Source organism: Capra hircus, chromosome 12, assembly GCF_001704415.2.
Source record: "Capra hircus breed San Clemente chromosome 12, ASM170441v1, whole genome shotgun sequence".
Taxonomy (NCBI): Eukaryota; Metazoa; Chordata; class Mammalia; order Artiodactyla; family Bovidae; genus Capra; species Capra hircus.
The window spans coordinates 20,447,687-20,464,579 of NC_030819.1; the positions used below are offsets into that span (position 1 = coordinate 20,447,687).

General features: G+C 37.2%; 1 long non-coding RNA gene across 1 annotated transcript in view; it reads right to left on the bottom strand.

The window, feature by feature from the left end:
* Positions 10,302-16,893, bottom strand: part of LOC102168837 — a 40,018-nt gene continuing 33,426 nt past the window's right edge. The window contains exon 3 of the long non-coding RNA XR_310456.3: positions 10,302-10,714. This is a non-coding gene — a long non-coding RNA (uncharacterized LOC102168837). The remainder of the gene's footprint in view (positions 10,715-16,893) is intronic.

Sequence of the window (16,893 nt, forward strand, 5' to 3'; positions counted from 1 at the left end):
ACTAAACTTATGGTGCTAGTTATTTCACGATGTAGTTAAGTAAAATAATTATGCTTGAGTTTATGCAGTGCTATGTATCAATTACATCTCAATAAAAAAAGAAGAAAAATTTTTTAAATAGCTAAAAATACTGGGAGTCCTTTTTACTGGAAGATATGTTCAATGTTCTTATTTTGTGCTGCTGTAATAAAATAATAAAATATATAACACTGAAAAAAGAAATACATGTGTTACAGGGCATAGGATACTGTTTGAAAGGGCTCCTACTGCCTAAATATGGGAAAATGTGAACACCAGAATAATTAGAGTCAGTAATTCTAATCCCGTGAAAAAAGCAATAGAATGTACCAGTACACCCAGATAATCAGTTGATGAATGAATGAATGAATGTATGCTAGAGAAGAGAGGTTTTCACAGTAGAATACTGAGGATTGAGTTGTAAATGTGGAGGGAATGATGGGGTTGGGAAATTGGCCTTTGTGACCATTACAGTAAAGGTTTGAAGAGGAAAGAATTTTAAGTGGATACTAAGTCTAGAGAATCAGTGTATTTGCATAGTCCTAAAGAGTCACATGCTAGTAAAGTAATGCTCAAAATTCTCCAAGCCAGGCTTCAGCAATACGTGAACCGTGAACTTCCAGATGTTCAAGCTGATTTTAGAAAAGGCAGAGGAACCAGAGATCAAATTGCCAACATCCACTGGATCATTGAAAAAGCAAGAGAGTTCCAGAAAAACATCTATTTCTGCTTTATTGACTATGCCAAAGCCTTTGACTGTGTGGATCACAATAAATTGTGGAAAATTCTGAGAGAGATGGGAATACCAGACCACCTGACTTTCCTCTTGAGAAACCTATATGCAGGTCAGGAAGCAACAGTTAGAACTGGACATGGAACAACAGACTGCTTTCAAATAGGAAGAGGAGTATGTCAAAGCTGTATATTGTCACCCTGCTTATTTAACTTATATGCAGAGTACATCATGACAAACGCTGGACTGGAAGAAGCACAAGCTGGAATCAAGACTGCTGGGAGAAATATCAATAACCTCAGATATGCAGATGACACCACCCTTATGGCAGAAAGTGAAGAGGAACTAAAAAGCCTCTTGATGAAAGTGAAAGAGGAGAGTGAAAAAGTTGGCTTAAAGCTCAACATTCAAAAAAACAAAGATCATGGTATCTGGTCCCATCACTTCATGGGAAATAGATGGGGAAACAGTGGAAACAGTGTCAGACTTTATTTTGGGGAGCTTCAAAATCACTGCAGATGGTGGTTGCAGCCATGAAATTAACAGACACTTACTTCTTGGAAGGAAAGTTATGACCAACCTAGATAACATATTCAAAAGCAGAGACCTTACTTTGCCAACAAAGGTCTGTCTAGTCATGGCTATGGTTTTTCCAGTAGTCACGTATGGATGTGAGAGTTGGACTGTGAAGAAAGCTGAGTGCCGAAGAATTGATGCTTTTGAACTGTGGTGTTGGAGAAGACTCTTGAGAGTCCCTTGGACTGCAAGGAGATCCAACCAGTCCATTCTAAAGGGGATCAGTCCGGGGTATTCTTTGGAAGGACTGATGCTAAAGCTGAAGCTCCAGTACTTTGGCCACCTCATGCGAAGAGTTGACTCATTAGAAAAGACCCTGATGCTGGGAGGGATTGGGAGCAGGAGGAGAAGAGGACGACTGAGGATGAGATGGCTGGATGGCATCACTGACTCGATGGACGTGAGTCTGAGTGAACTCTGGGAGTTGGTGATGGACAGGGAGGCCTGGCGTGCTACAATTCATGGGGTCGCAAAGAGTTGGATACGACTGAGCGACTGGACTGAACTGAAAGAGTTTCCCCCAGAATTGTTCTTACTTACAAGGGAAAAAATGGTTATTAGTCAGTCAGGAAATCAGAGGACACCTTGGCTAGTGACCATAATTATTATCACCAGTGAGGAGCAGATGGGCATTGAATGCCTCCCTAAGAGGGCACAATATCACCAATGTAGTATTCTAACTGGAAGTGCATACCCTGAGTCTTATCATGAGAAAATAGCAGACAAATCTAAAATGAGAAATGGTCTGTTAGAAAAAAGAAGACTCTAATCTAATTCTTTAAAAGTGTTAATGTCATAAGAAACAAAGGAAAGCTAAGGAAATGTTCCATTCCCAGCCTTCCTACAGAAGACTAATGAGGCTTAACAACTAAATGCTGTATCTAACCCTAATCTGGATACTACTATACTAAAGAAGAAAATATTGTAAAGGACATTATTGTGTCACCGAAACTGAAAGAATGATGGTTGATTAAACAAAATAACTTATCTGTTAATTGCTGAAGTTAATAATTGTAGTGGGGTTCAGTAAAACAATACTCTATTCAGTGTAGGAATACACACTGGGACATGAAGTATATTAATTACCCTCAAATATTTCAGAAAACACACACATGCACAGATACTTAAATATATGCATATATGAATCTAATAAGCAAATGGGGATAAAATTTTAACAACATGTAAAGGTATCTAGATTTTTTCACTATTCTAATTTTTGAATTTTTCATAGGTTTAAAATTATTTCCAAATGAGAAGCTAAAAATCTATTTATATCACAGAGTTATTTTAAAAGTTAAAGTGTGAAAATTTATTTCAGTGATATTAAAGCTGAGACAAAAGTGAAGCTTCCTATATTAAATAATTCAAAATTTGAAAATTTGTAACATTCTTCTTAGGAAGGATTAAACTTTATTGCTTTAAAAATGTTATTTTAAATATTATGTCAACACACAATACTAGTATATGTATTAATAGTATTGTGTATTTACATATTGTCTGAAAAACAATAGTTTAATTGATATTTACTATTTTAAGGAAATTCATGAAATATTTAATTATAGTTTCTCTTGGAGAACTAGTAGTAAGATGATATTTTTAAAAACAATTTAAAAAATCAATAAAAGCTCCACTTTTATTTCAGCATTTCAGTATTTATTTCACCTTTTCAAGTTATTTACTGTTGCCTCTGATGAATATAGTTAACCAAACACAGGGCTGATAGTTATAAAGATATTGAAACACAACCTTTTTCTGCCATAGACACAAGATTCCCTTATCTGTTGTAACAAATACCTCTTCTGTTCATTGATATTAAGTTAATAAGTGAATGTTTCTCTTGCATAATTTACATAAGAAGATTTCAGTTAACTTAGCTAAATAACACACTGTTTTGAACCAAAGATGAAAGTCTTGATGTTGTTCTTGCTTGAAGAATGTAAAAAATGATGAGCAATTCTAAAATATTTCCATTTAATTTTCAACAGACATATAAAGTATTGTTAACAATGAGATTCTTGAAACTATATCCACAGTGGATGAGTGGATGAGTCCTTTAAATTTTAAGTTAGCCTACTTCCCCCAAACATGTTTTAAAGGGCAGCCATCTGACTGTATATTTGGTAAGCAAAATAATGGATTCATAACTTTGTATTATTTATTTCCAGTTGTCATCAATCTGAAATCTGTTAACAAAAGCAATTAGCACACATTTGTAGTAACCAAAACCTTTTTATTTAAAGAATTATATAATGAAAAGACCCTTAACACTGTACATACACATAGTGAACTTTGTGCAAAATTGCTCATTGCGTTTGATTAGATTATCATAAACAAATTAGAAATGGTTGAAGTTACTTAGATATAAGTTCCTTGAATATATCTTGAGACCAAATCTGCCTTGTATAGCTAAAATTTGAAGTTGCTTCTGTATAATCCAGAGTCAGATACTTCAGTAAATAACTCAGGTATGTAGATTGCTGTCTGCTTTATTCTAAACTAGAGTCAGTATTTATAAATATTTGAATAATTGACAATCATTTTCAATTTTATTCAGTGCATTAGATCGTCATATCTTGTCATCTTATAATTGAGTGTTTGTGCTCTTTGATCAACCTTTACCCATTTTCTCTTCCTACCACTTGTTGACAACCACCATTCTACTCTCTGTTTCTATGAGTTTGACAGTTTTTTTTTTAGATTCCAATTATAAGCAATACTGCTTTTCTGTATGGCTTATCTCAATTAGCCTAATGCCTTCCAGGCACAAAGGGCAGGATTTCTTTCTTTTTTATGGCTGAGTTATGTTTCATTATGTATATGATGAAATATAATGTGATATATAGGCTTCCCTCATAGCTCAGTTGGTAAAGAATCCACCTGCAATGCAGGACAATCTGGTTCGATTCCTAGGTTGGGAAGATCCCCTGGAGAAGGGATAGGCTACTCACTCCAGTCTTCTTGGGCTTCCCATGTAGCTCACCTGGTAAAGAATCCGCCTGCAATGTGGGAGGTCTGAGTTCGATCCATGGGTTGGGAAGATCCCTTGGAGAAGGGAAAGGCTACTCACTCCAGTATTCTGGCCTGGAGAATTCCATGGACTGTGTAGTCCAGAGGGTTGCAAAGAATCGGACACAACTGACTTTCACTTCACTTCACTTCGGTGTGATATATGTATCATATTCTCTTTATCCATTCATCTGCCAATAAGCTTAGATTATTTCCATGTCATGGTTATTGTGAATAATGCTGCATTGATCATAGTGAAGGTATTTTTTTGATATACTGATTTTATTTCCTTCATATATATATATATATATATATATATCCAGAAGTGGGATTGCTGTATCCTTCGGTAGTTCTTGTTTAATTTTTTGAAGACTCTCCATGCTGTCTGCACAATGACCATACCAGTTTACATTTTCACCAACAGTGCACAAGGGTTCCCTTTTTCTGCACATCCTTATCAATATTTGTTTCCTTGACTTTTTGATAACAGCCATCCTAACAGGTATGAGGTGATATCTCACTGTGGTTTTGATTTTTACTTCCCTGATGAGTAATGATTTTGAGCATCTTTCTGTGTACCTGTTAGCCATTTACTTATCTTTTTTGAAAAATGTCTATTCAGGTCCTCTGCCTATTTTCAATCAGATTATTATTTTGTTTTGCTACGGAGTCGTATGAGTTCCTCAAAAGGGAAGTAAAAATCAAAACCACAGTGAGATATCACCTTCTAAGAGTTTTATGGTTTCAGGTCTTACATAATTCTTTAACCTATACCACGTTAATTTTTCCCCCTTTAAAAAATTTCACTTACTTTTGGCTGCCCTGGGTCTTCATTACTGTGCAAAGGCTTTCTCTAGTTGCAAAGAACAGGATCTGCTCTCTAGTTGCTGGGTGTGGGCTTCCCATCGCCATGGCTTCTCTTATTGTGGAACACAGGCTTAGGAGTTGTTCCACACAGGCTTAGTTGCCCAGAAGCATGTGGAATCTTCCCAGACCAGATTAAAACCAGTATCCCCTGCATTGGTAGGCAGGTTCTTTATATCACATTAATTTTTTTAAATGGTGTGAGATAGGGGTCCAGCTTTAGTTTTTTGCATGTGAATACCCAGTTTTCCCAGTTTCATTTATTGAAGAGACTGTCCTTTCCTCATTGTGTTTTCTTGCACCCTTTTCAAAATTAGTTGACCGTATAACGTGTAAATTTAGTAATAGTTCTGGGCTCTGTTCTGCTCCGTTGGTCTGTGTGTCTATTTTTATGCCATTACCATACTATTTGGATTACTATGGCATTGTAGTATAGTTTGAAATCCACAATTATGATGCCTACGGTTTTGTTCTTTTTCAAGATTTCTTTGACTGTTTGGATCAATCTCCTCTGAGATCTGATCCTTTCTGTGTAGTTATTCTCCATTCTTTTTGCCCCTGCTGTGTTGTAATAGGTCCTTAGCTGCTCTTTCCCACAGTTATTTTTGTTTGTGGTTAGCTATTTAAGTTTTTTCTTTTTCTTTTTTTGATAGAGAGGATGAAGGCTAATATAACCTACTCTACCATCTCACTGAAGTCACTGCTGAGTAATATTGTAAACACTAGATAGGTGCTGAAAGTCCCAAAGATAAATAGATATTATTTTATTACAGCATCTAATATAGTATAGTTACTGCATGTAAAACATTGAGATATATGTGTGTGTGTGTGTGAACCCGTTACACATAAACAAACACACACACATGTCAATGTTTGATAGATTGACCTAAACAAACAGAAATGCCCTCTAAGGGAGGATGTAGGCTTACCATGTCTGGACTAAGTCTGGCCTGTTTCCATAGGGCACTCTTCAGTGCTGAGGTTTGACTTGGGGAGGATGCAGTTTAGGGGTGGCAAGTGAGGATGGATATGACAAAGGCAGAAAGAAGCAGTTGTTTTAGGAATGATTTACATTGTTTCTCTGTAACTTCATCCCCAGATCACACTTACATTTTGTAAATTTTTCTAACTTCTGAATACTTTGTTTTCACTGTTTGGAGATAGAGAATAATGAGAAATTTCAGACTGAATTGGAAGAATGTGAACCTTTGACCAAAAGTTTCCATCAGTGCGTGAAAGTTTGCATATTTCTATTTCTGCTACTTATAAGTTATTTAGGCATTAACTTAATATTCACAGAAAAGTCAGATCGTTTACTTCCTGTTTGGATCACTCATTCATTCATTCAGTGTTTAGAAAGCAAAGGAATTGCAGTCAGCACAGTTAATCAATTTCCTTGTCAATCTATACTTGTGAGGAAAGTCAGTCAGTACGTTATTTTTCATCTTTTCTTATTTTTTACTTTGTTTATTCAAAAAATCTTTCCAGAGCGCCTACTATTTGCTGCTTAGAGTAGACGACAGAAAGAAGAATAAGCTAAACTCTTTGTATATAACAGTTCATTATCTGTGAATGCAACTTCCTAGCTCAATTTGTATCATAATACTAGAAAAACACTATATGGTTCTTATAAATTTGGAAATCATCACTGTTTTTAATAGTTTACAATGTTACATGAGCAAAGCTGTGATATGTTGGTGAAAATCTGTATTAACATACATGCTGCTGCTGCTGCTGCTAAGTCACTTCAGTCGTGTTTGACTCTGTGCGACCCCATAGATGGCAGCCCACCAGGCTCCCCTGTCCCTTGTTAAAACCCAGATTGTCTACACCCAGAGTTTCTGATTCAGTGTTCTAAGGTGAGATCTAAGACTGTGGTTCAAACAAGTTCCCAGATGCTGCTGGTGCTGCTGGTACCAGAAACACACTTTGATTTAAATCAGGGCCTCATAAACTAAAGGCATAAGCTAAATCTAGTCACCACTTGGGTTTATTTTTATAAATAAAGCTTTATTGAAACACAGCCACAACCACAGCAATTGTGTACAGCTGTTCTTGTGCTTTTGTGTCAGCGTTACATAACTGTGAGTGATTTGTGACCTGCAAAGTCCGAAATATTTACTATCTGACCTTTTACAGGGAAAAAACTGAAAATGCTGAACTCTAATTTAAAGGATCACTGTATTATTGTCTGGGATTCTAATACGACACTATTCCTGTGATTTTTAGTTGAACATTATCTTAATAAGAACAAATCCAAAGCAAGAATTATTTGCTTAAAGATTTTTTATGGTTCATCCTACAAACAGGTTCCAGAAAGTGTGGACTGAAGAGTAAAGTAGAAATTCCTTTCCACTCCCCTAGAGTGTGACTATGCCAGTAAGAAAAAGAGAACAAACTGTAGTAAAAAGAGCAAATTAGTTTGGAGACCAGACCTAATTTTTATTCTAATTTTGGTTCCCATAGTGAATATGTTCATTTTATTTACTAACAAAATTTATTTTATTGTAAATTATGAAAGGAATATCATTTTAAATATAATTTTTAAATGTCACTTTTTGCTTATTTTTTCCGAACAATGAGTTTTTCAGTAGATCATCCACTGGAACATAAATACAAATGTGAAAGCAATAAAATAACAAAAGATAAAAATGGCATCAATAGAATTGATCACTAAAAATTGAAAGAGATGTCAGACTGTCTCTACAGTTCTCCCCAAGGAACCTGTTAGTAAATAGTATCAGAACAGTAGATGAGTCCAATATACACATGCCTATTTGTAGCGTGCCTGCATGCTAAGTCGCTTTAGTCGTGCCTGACTCTCTGTGACCCTACAGACTGTAGCCCGCCAGGCTCCTCGGTCTATTAGATTCTCCAGGCAAGAATACTGGAGTGGGTTGCCATTTCCTTCTCCAGGGGAATCTTCCTGACTCAGGGATCGAACCCACGTCTCTTATGTCTTGAAGCATAACTCTTATTATTTGAGATGAAAATAAGACTAGACTTTATTGCCCTGTTATGAAGGGTGTCACCTCAAAATTTATATGTTGCAGCCTTAACCCCAAATATAATTGCACTTAGATACAGGGGAGATTAAGGTTAAATTAGATCATAAAAGTAGGCTCCTAATCTGACACAGCTGGTATCTTTACAAGCAGAGGAAGAGACACCAAAGATCTCTCTTTCCTTTGAGCTGATGGACATAGAAAAGACCATGTGAAGACACAGTGAGAAGACAGTTATCTGTAAGCCAGTAAGAAGGGTCTCACCAGAAACCAAGCTTGATGTACCTTAATCTTGGACTTCTCACCTTTAGAATTGTGTAAGAACAAATGTCTGCTCAAACCATCAGTCTGTGATATTCTGTTATTTCATACTGAACAGACTAATCCATGTCCCTATTGCAAAAGGACCTCAGCAATAATTAAACGTCACCATTTTTATAAATATATTTGAACCATACATCTTGCAAAGGTATTTGAAAAGAAATTGCAAGTGTTTTCAAGGAAAGGTACTAGAATTTCTATACCAAAATTGAGAAAAACATAGATGAGAAACTTTAGGAGGCGTAGAAGAAATAGACAAATAAGAAACTAAGAAAATGACAAAGATATCCTTTCCTTAAGTGACGGGAATTAACTAGAGGAGACAAGTATAAAGAATTAATTGTAATACAGTAGAATAGTGTAGTGACATTGTGTTGTTGCCATAACAAGTTACCACAAACTTTGCAGCTTAAAACAAAATTTATTATCTCACAGTTTGAAAGGTCAGAAGTCCAGTGTGGAATTCACTAGACTAAAATCAAGACACTGGAAAGCTGCATTCCTTACTGGAGACTCTGGGAAAGAATTTGCTCCCAAACTGATTACAGTTGTTGAGAATATTCAGTTGTACGTGGCCAGAGGACTAACATTCTTTTCCTTGTTGATTAGCAATGGGGGCCATTCTTAGCTTCTAGAGACCATATGCATGCCCTGTCTCACAGCCCCCTTCACTGCAAAAGCCAGGTCAGGTCCTTCTCATACTTTGATTCTCTCTGACCTTTCTGTTTCATCTCTCCTGGTTCTTCTTTTCCGTCCCCCCCCACCCCGCCCACTTTGGCTTTTAAAATCTCAGAAGTGATTATCTTTGGGCTCACTCTGTCTTAAAGTCAGCTGATTAGTAACCTTAATTCCATCTGCAGCATTCCTTCACAGCAGAACCTAGAATAGTGAATGAATAACCTGATGAGGGGAGTCTTGGGAGGGGACATCCTTGGAGACAGTGTCTGTGATCATGTTACCTGTTAAGGTACATTTAGAACTCTTAATACCAGTTTTTTGTTTTTTTTTTTTTGCCACCGCTGCAACGATTAACTTCGGCACCATTACTCCTGTCATAGGAAGGTATTTAGAGAAAGCTAACTTTTGTGTCACTCTTTCCTTTGCAGCCTCTTTGTCCTAGGACACAGGCAGAAGTCTTTGGGCATTTGGCCAGAGAGCAATCTGATGTAAAAACTACTGTGCAGAACCTTTCTTTCTGAAACAGTCTCACACACACCTACCTTTTCTCCCCTAAGAATGAATTCTTCTCCAGAAAGATACTTGGATTCTCATTGAAATAGACTCCCGTTCTTCCTACCTGTTAGGACCTATAGGTTTGCCCAGATATGCCCAAGTCTTAGGATAAAGATAGATTAGGTTAAAACTGAAATTCTTGCTAAATCATGCTTCAAAAATGTACAGTGGAACCTTCATTTTTCTTAGGTTTGGGGTATAATTTGTTCAGACTCCCCAGGTTCATGGTCTGTGAGAATTCAAACCCTTCCCCATGGTTTCCACACACTCCCCTCCGGCATACTTCCTCATGATCCTGTTTCCCGTTTCTCTGTGTGTGTGTGTGTGTGCATGTGTGTGTGCATGTGTGTGTGCATGTGTGTGTGCATGTGTGTGTGTGTGCGTGTGTGCGTGTGTGTGTGTGCATGCTCGGTCACATCTGACTCTTTGTGACCCCATGGACTATAGCCTGCCAGGCTCCTCTGTCCATGGGATTTTCCAAGTAAGAATACTAGAGTGGGTTGCCATTTCCTACTCCAAGGCATCTTCCCAACTCAGGGATCCAACCTGCTACTCTTGAGCCTCCTACATTGGCAGGCAGATTTTTTTCCACTGCACCATCTGGGGAGCCACCTTTTCCTATGTTTGCATAAGTATGAGTTAGGATTTGCTTTTAGAAGCAGTGTAACAGGAATGTAACAACAATGGCTCAAACAAATAGGTGGTTATTTTTCTCAGTCTGGCTTTACAATGTCCTTGTTGCCCTGGGCTCTTTCCTTCTTGCTGTTCCTCCGTGCTCAGTGTAGGGCCGGACTCTTACCCTCCTGGGTGCAAGATGGCTGTTTTACCATCATTCCTCTGAACACACTTCGGGCAGGAAAAAGGAAAATGAGGAGTCAGAGAGTCACCTTCATAAGGAGACATAGCTGTTATCCAGCTGCATTTCAGTGGTGAGAATTGTGTACCTGGACACATTCATCTGAAAAAGAAAAAAAAAAAAGAAGCTCTGTTAATTAATTAAGAAAAACCAGGGTAGGAGTTATTGGACAGGTACTAGCAGTGGCTGCCGCAATGAGTGTGTCCTGTGTGCTAACTTGCTTCAGTTGTATCCGTCTCTGTGCGACCCCATGGAATGTAGCCCGCCAGGCTCCTCTGTATATGGGAATTCTCCAGGCAAGAATACTGGAGTCAGTTGCTATGCCCTCTTCTTGGGGATCTTCCTAGATTAGGGGTTTCTAGATTGTAAATGAGCAACGCTACTCATTCAGTGCCACTTGAAGGATCTTCGATCCTGACCCAGGGATCGAACTTGTATCTCTTATGTCTCCTGCACTGACAGGCAGGTTTTTGTTTTGTTTTGTTTTTACTACTAGCACCACTTGGGAAGCCCTTCTAAAGCAAACAGTCCTGCTCCTCATCAATTCCTACCAAGGATCACTCCACAGCAAGTCTTTTCAGGAGTTTAAGGACTTTCCTGAAGAGCTGAGATGCTGGGAATGGTGCAGTTTCTCAAGTGTCTTGCAGGCTCCACCTGTTACTGCTTTTCGCTCCTCATTTCATATGAACTGGTCTGGCCATCAGTGCAGAATTCCTAAGACACATGCCTATGCCAGCCATTAATATAGTAATTTCCCACTCTGCTGCATACATGATGCTTTGATGGAAAAATACATATTGTAACAAGAAGAAAACTTTCATGCTCTACATTTGTATTGTCAAAATAATTCTGTTTCCCACCTTCACACAATTGCAATCTCCAGGAAGTCAATATCACAGCCCAGGTGGAGAGAAACTGCTGGGAGAAACCAGTGTTTCTAAACTGTTTTTCTGAACTTAAATAAATTGTTAAAATTCAGTAGGGTTGTAGCAGCATGGTTGTACAGAGTCTGAAGCTATTTCATTAGGAGTTGGGAGACTTGAGTCCTGCTTCTTTGCCGTGACACTAAGAATGACTGCTATAAGAGGCTGTAAGAGTCTTTTTTTTTTTGGATCCCGTGTTCCCATCTGTAAAATGGAGCTGGTCAGGATGATCTTTAAGGTCCCAAAGTATTCTGAATTGTCAGGGGGAGCAAAAAGCTTGTAATCAGCCATTGTTTTAACAGAAAGGAGGAATATAAGAAAAAGAAGGTGGGAATGAAAGGAGAAAGCCATAGACAAGAGGCAGGGAAAGGAGGAGAGAAAGGGGGGTGTGGAGAATGTCTAACCTGGTCAGGCAGACAGTTACAACCTAAGAGAAAGTAGAACCCAGGGAACACGTAATTACCGTCCTCCACTCTTGGCTGTGGCAAAGCGGTTAGTTCTGTCTTGTTTTGTAAAGCAACAGTGAAAGGTCAGTTCCCCTGGGAGCCTGGGACACACTGGCTTTCATTTCTGCGACGCGCTGTGTGATGTTCCCTCAGCATGAAGACACTAGTTTGTATCAAAGCACTCCTTTTTCCATCACCATGCTTGGCTTATTTCCAGCCACCCTTCCAAAGTTAACATAGGAAATATCTTTGCTTTTGACCTTTATGCCCATTTCCAAAATTGTGTTGTTTCTATGTGCTCTTATACTTCCTATGTGTTCTATCAGATGTATGTTTATATACAGGTGTAATTATTCATTTTTAAATTTTTTTAAAGAAAATATTTAATTGGTAGTTTTTTAGAAAGAAAGGTTTTCATCTAGTACAAATATTTGCAGTCAGAGCACTGAGAAAACCTAGGCAATACAAGTTGTCTTTCAAATTAACACATAGTTGTTGTTGTTTAACCACTAAGTCATGTCTGACTCTTTCCAACCTCTTGGACTGTAGCCCGCCAGGCTCCTCTGTCCATGGGATTTCCCAGGCAAGAATTATTCATTCATTTTTGTAGAGTGCTTAGTCAACAGGATTTATTGAGTAGATACTATGAAAGAAAGCACTGTGATAGGTAATAGGGTCAAAGATAAGTAAGATAGTGATGCTTTCAAGGACTGAATAAGGGTACCAAGGGAAATCTCTTAAAAGGGAAAGATAAACGTTATAAAATACACACACAAATCCATGGGAGCAGAGAGGAGAGGTATCTAAATAAAACTGAAGGAATTAGAGATGGGTTTCCCGAAAAGACTCCTAAATTCAGACCTAAAGATGAAGAATTATCTAGCAAGAAAGAAGGTACAAACACATATGCCAAGCAGAGGGCACGGTGTAGGCAAAGGAAGAGAGTGGGGCTGTGAGAGATCAGTGTGACTGCAGGAGAGGGCTGTCCTGCAGATGGTGAGCAAAGGATGTTCAGGACTGTCCTGGGCACCGAGTTCAAGTCCAAGCCTATGAAAGCCGTGGAGAGGTTTGAACTAGGGGTTTGACATGATCACTCACACATGCCATTTTATCCATTTCTACCCTCTGCTTGGCATGCGTGCTTGTGCATCTGTTTTGGCTAGGTAATTCTTTGTCTTTAGGTCTGAACTTAGGAGTCTTACCTGGAAAGCCATCTTCAATTCCTTCAGTTTTATTTATATACCTCTCCTCTCTGCTCCCATGGATTTGTGTGCATATTTTATAACATTTATCTTTCCCTTTGAAGTGATTTCCCCTGGTATCCTTATTCAGTCCTAGAAAGCATCACTGTCTTACTCATCTTTGACTCTATTACCTATCACAGTGCTTTCTTCTGAACTGTTAATAAAAAAAAAAAATACTGAATTTTGAATTGTAACCAAGTATTTCTTCTGTTTTGCCTAGTAGACTATGGATTTTTTTGAGGGCAGGAGTGCTGTTTCATTGGCATCTCATCACTTAGCAAAGCTTTCGCGTAGTAGATAGGCATTTAGTAGAAATCTGTTGGATGATGAATAAGTGAATGAAAAAAGTGAACAGGGGAAGTTGTACTGAAAGAAAAGTGAGCTTGTTAAATGCATCCTGAGACACTGTTAAATCACAAACTGAATAGAAAAGACTTCAGTCTCTCTAAAAGCTAGGCTAATGCCTCCTGACCTTGAGGCTGCAGTAACTTGAGACCCAGAGTTATTTTTCAGTGTCTTAAATTTTGAAAATAAAAATACCTTTACATATGATAGATTGATAGTGTTAACAGATTTAGAGACAGATATGAATTGTTAAAAGGTATTTACTTCCTCATGCCAGTATAATATGTAAATAGTAAGTAAGCAGTATTTAACAGTAAGCTGTAATGTTAATGACATGATTTTTAATGAAGAAAAAAAATCCTTGGCTAGGTCACATGCATGTTTTGATATACATTTTATGCCTACCTTTAATTTTACATTTAGATTTCTAGATTGTAAACCAGCAGCACTACTCATCCAGTGCCACTTGTAGGATGGTGTCTAGGATTAAGTATTAATAGTAACCAGCTTTGATATTTATAGTTCCAACCACATTTCAGAACGAGTAAATGCATACAAAAATAGTGAGAAATTACCGTTGTCTTTCTTAAATAACCACATCAATGAGAAGCCTAGTTATTCAAGACCATGAATCTATAAGATCAAACCACATATTTGGTGTCATAGAATCTTAAACTATAGCTGATTCTTCGAAAATAAATTCTTTCAAGATAACTGGTCTTGCAAACTCACACCTATAAAATACAACAATTTTATATACGGTTTTAATCTTTATTGCAAGGACCTTCAAATGCTTTATGGACAGATTAATCCTCATAACCTTTGTTTGGGAGATAGGAAGTACTGTCTTCATCTTATAGAGTGAAAAATTGAGTCATCTAATGATCCTGGCTTGTATCCAGTAAGCAAACTGGAACGTGAAGGGGAAGAAAAAAAGCACCTTAAGTCGGCTGCCTCTTGGTTTAGAGCTTCAGTCACTGAAGGTTGGCAGCCATGGAGATGGTAAATTACAACATTTATTTCCTAGTGAAATTCATTTTTGGCAGGTGTTTCCTCATTGATAGATTTCAAAATGTATACTGCCTATGGAAGAAGCACATTTTCTCCCAAGATTTGGCCTAGTAGACTTTGAAAATGCTGTTGGTTAAAGAGCAACTTTGTTGTTTTTTTTAAGTTAAATAAGTCTATCATTTAATAAAGATTACATTTTAAAACCCCACTTTTCCTGTTGAAAACTAATATTTTTTAAGTTAAAAATTAACTACATTTGTTGAAATGTCCAATAAATTTATCATTCATTCATGTAAAACTACATGTATGATATATGTGTGATGTAAAGATAAATGTATGGCATAACAAAATAATAAAACTAACACCAGTGTACCCACAACCCAGTTTAAGGAACACACTACCAATATTTTTGAAGCTCTCTTTCTTCATCACCAGGAGTAGCCACTGAATGATGTATTTATCATTCCTTTGACTTCATTTATAGCCTTACCAGATATGAATATTTTTTTATCCAAAAACAAAATATTGTTGAGTTCTGTCTGCTTTTAAGCTCTATATAAATGGAATTATACTGTGTATTCTTTTGTGGCTTATATCGTTTTGACTCTAGTATTCAATTCCATTCTGAATGTACCACAATTTATTATTCCATTCATGTGTCAATTGACTTTTCTGATTTATACACACACACACGCATATATAAAACACTTTTTTTTGCCCTTACAGATAATGCTGCTGTGGAAATTCCTAGTGGCAATTCTTAGCTTGAGATCCTCTGAGAGCAGAACTTGATTTACAGTATACAGATTGTTTATTTGAAAAGTTATCTTGAGAGGCAAGAATAGAGATAAGTTTGTGAAGGATGATCATTAATTCTTACTTAAAGATTTGGTAGAATGTGAATTGTGAACACATCTCATTTGGAAGTCTCTGTCTTTTTATAATTCAGTTGTGATTGTGTATAGTAAGTGTGGGTCTTGGAGTTTATCCTCCTGTGGATTTGTTGAGGTTCTTATAAATAATGTACTTATTTACAAGTATATTTTCTCCACCAAAATGTGAGCTCTTAAGAGAAGGGATATGGCCGTATCACTTATCTCTAGCATTTGCTGTCTAGAACGTAGTAAGTATTTTGTTACATTTGAATCAATTAATATGAAGAAGGTTCATATCCCAATACTGTGTAGCCACAGCTAGACAAAGTAGATCCTCTAGGAGATTTTTATGCCATTTAAAGAAATGGATACTTTTTGTTATATGGAATTAGTTTTAGAATAAACGAAAATATCATGAATTTCTTGATTTATTGTACAATAAATCTTATCCTGTAAGACAGCCTAGTGTAGTGGTCAGAGTACCAGCTTCTGAATGTGCCAGCCTGAGTTCAAATTGTTGCTCTGCCTCTTGTTACTTGTGTAGCTTTGGACCAGTGGTCACCTATAGGCTTATATTTCATCTTGTATAAATGAGAAGGAGTTGCTATGAGTATGAAATGACATACAGTGGATAGAAAACAATTGGCATAGTCAATATAGCAAACACTCAATAAATTATATCATTAATAAAATATTAGGATTCCACTATAGAGAAAACCAGGCTTCCCTGGTGGCCAGATGGTAGAGTCCGCCTGCAATGCTAGAGACCTGGGTTCAATCCCTGAGTTGAGAAGATCCCCTGGAGGAGGGCATGGCAACTCACTCCAGTATTCTTGCTGGAGAATCCCTATGGACAGAGGGCCTGGCGGGTTATAGTCCATGGAGTCTCAAAAAGTTGGACACAGTTGAGGGACTAAGCATAGCACAGCACATAGAGAAAACCATAGATGAATCTCATCAATATACATAGACATAAGATATTTTAAATAAAATGCCACTTCATATGATTTAGTAAGTAAAAATATTTTCTTATGACCAAATAAAATGTTCCCAGAACTAAATAATGCCTCAACATATGGGATTCTAATAATAGAACAAATTTTTTTGCTTCTGATCTTTCCTCTATATTTGATACGCTGTTGGTAGAACTACCAGATTACTTCTCCTAAAACATAGTACTTATTTGTTTCATTAATCTGTAAGGATTTTTTTCCCCCAGTGGATTTGCATTATCTGTAGAATAAAATGCTTAACTTGTATTCAAGCCTTAAATCTATCTAAAGTCTGGTCCTCATCATTTAAGGTTTTCTTCTGATATATCCCCTTGCTAACATTAGGCTAGAAATAGAGTCACCCTTATCTTTCCAAATGTCTCATACTTTTCTGTCTCTGCTTTTGTTCATGTCATACTGTGCGTGTGTGCATCTTAAGTCACTT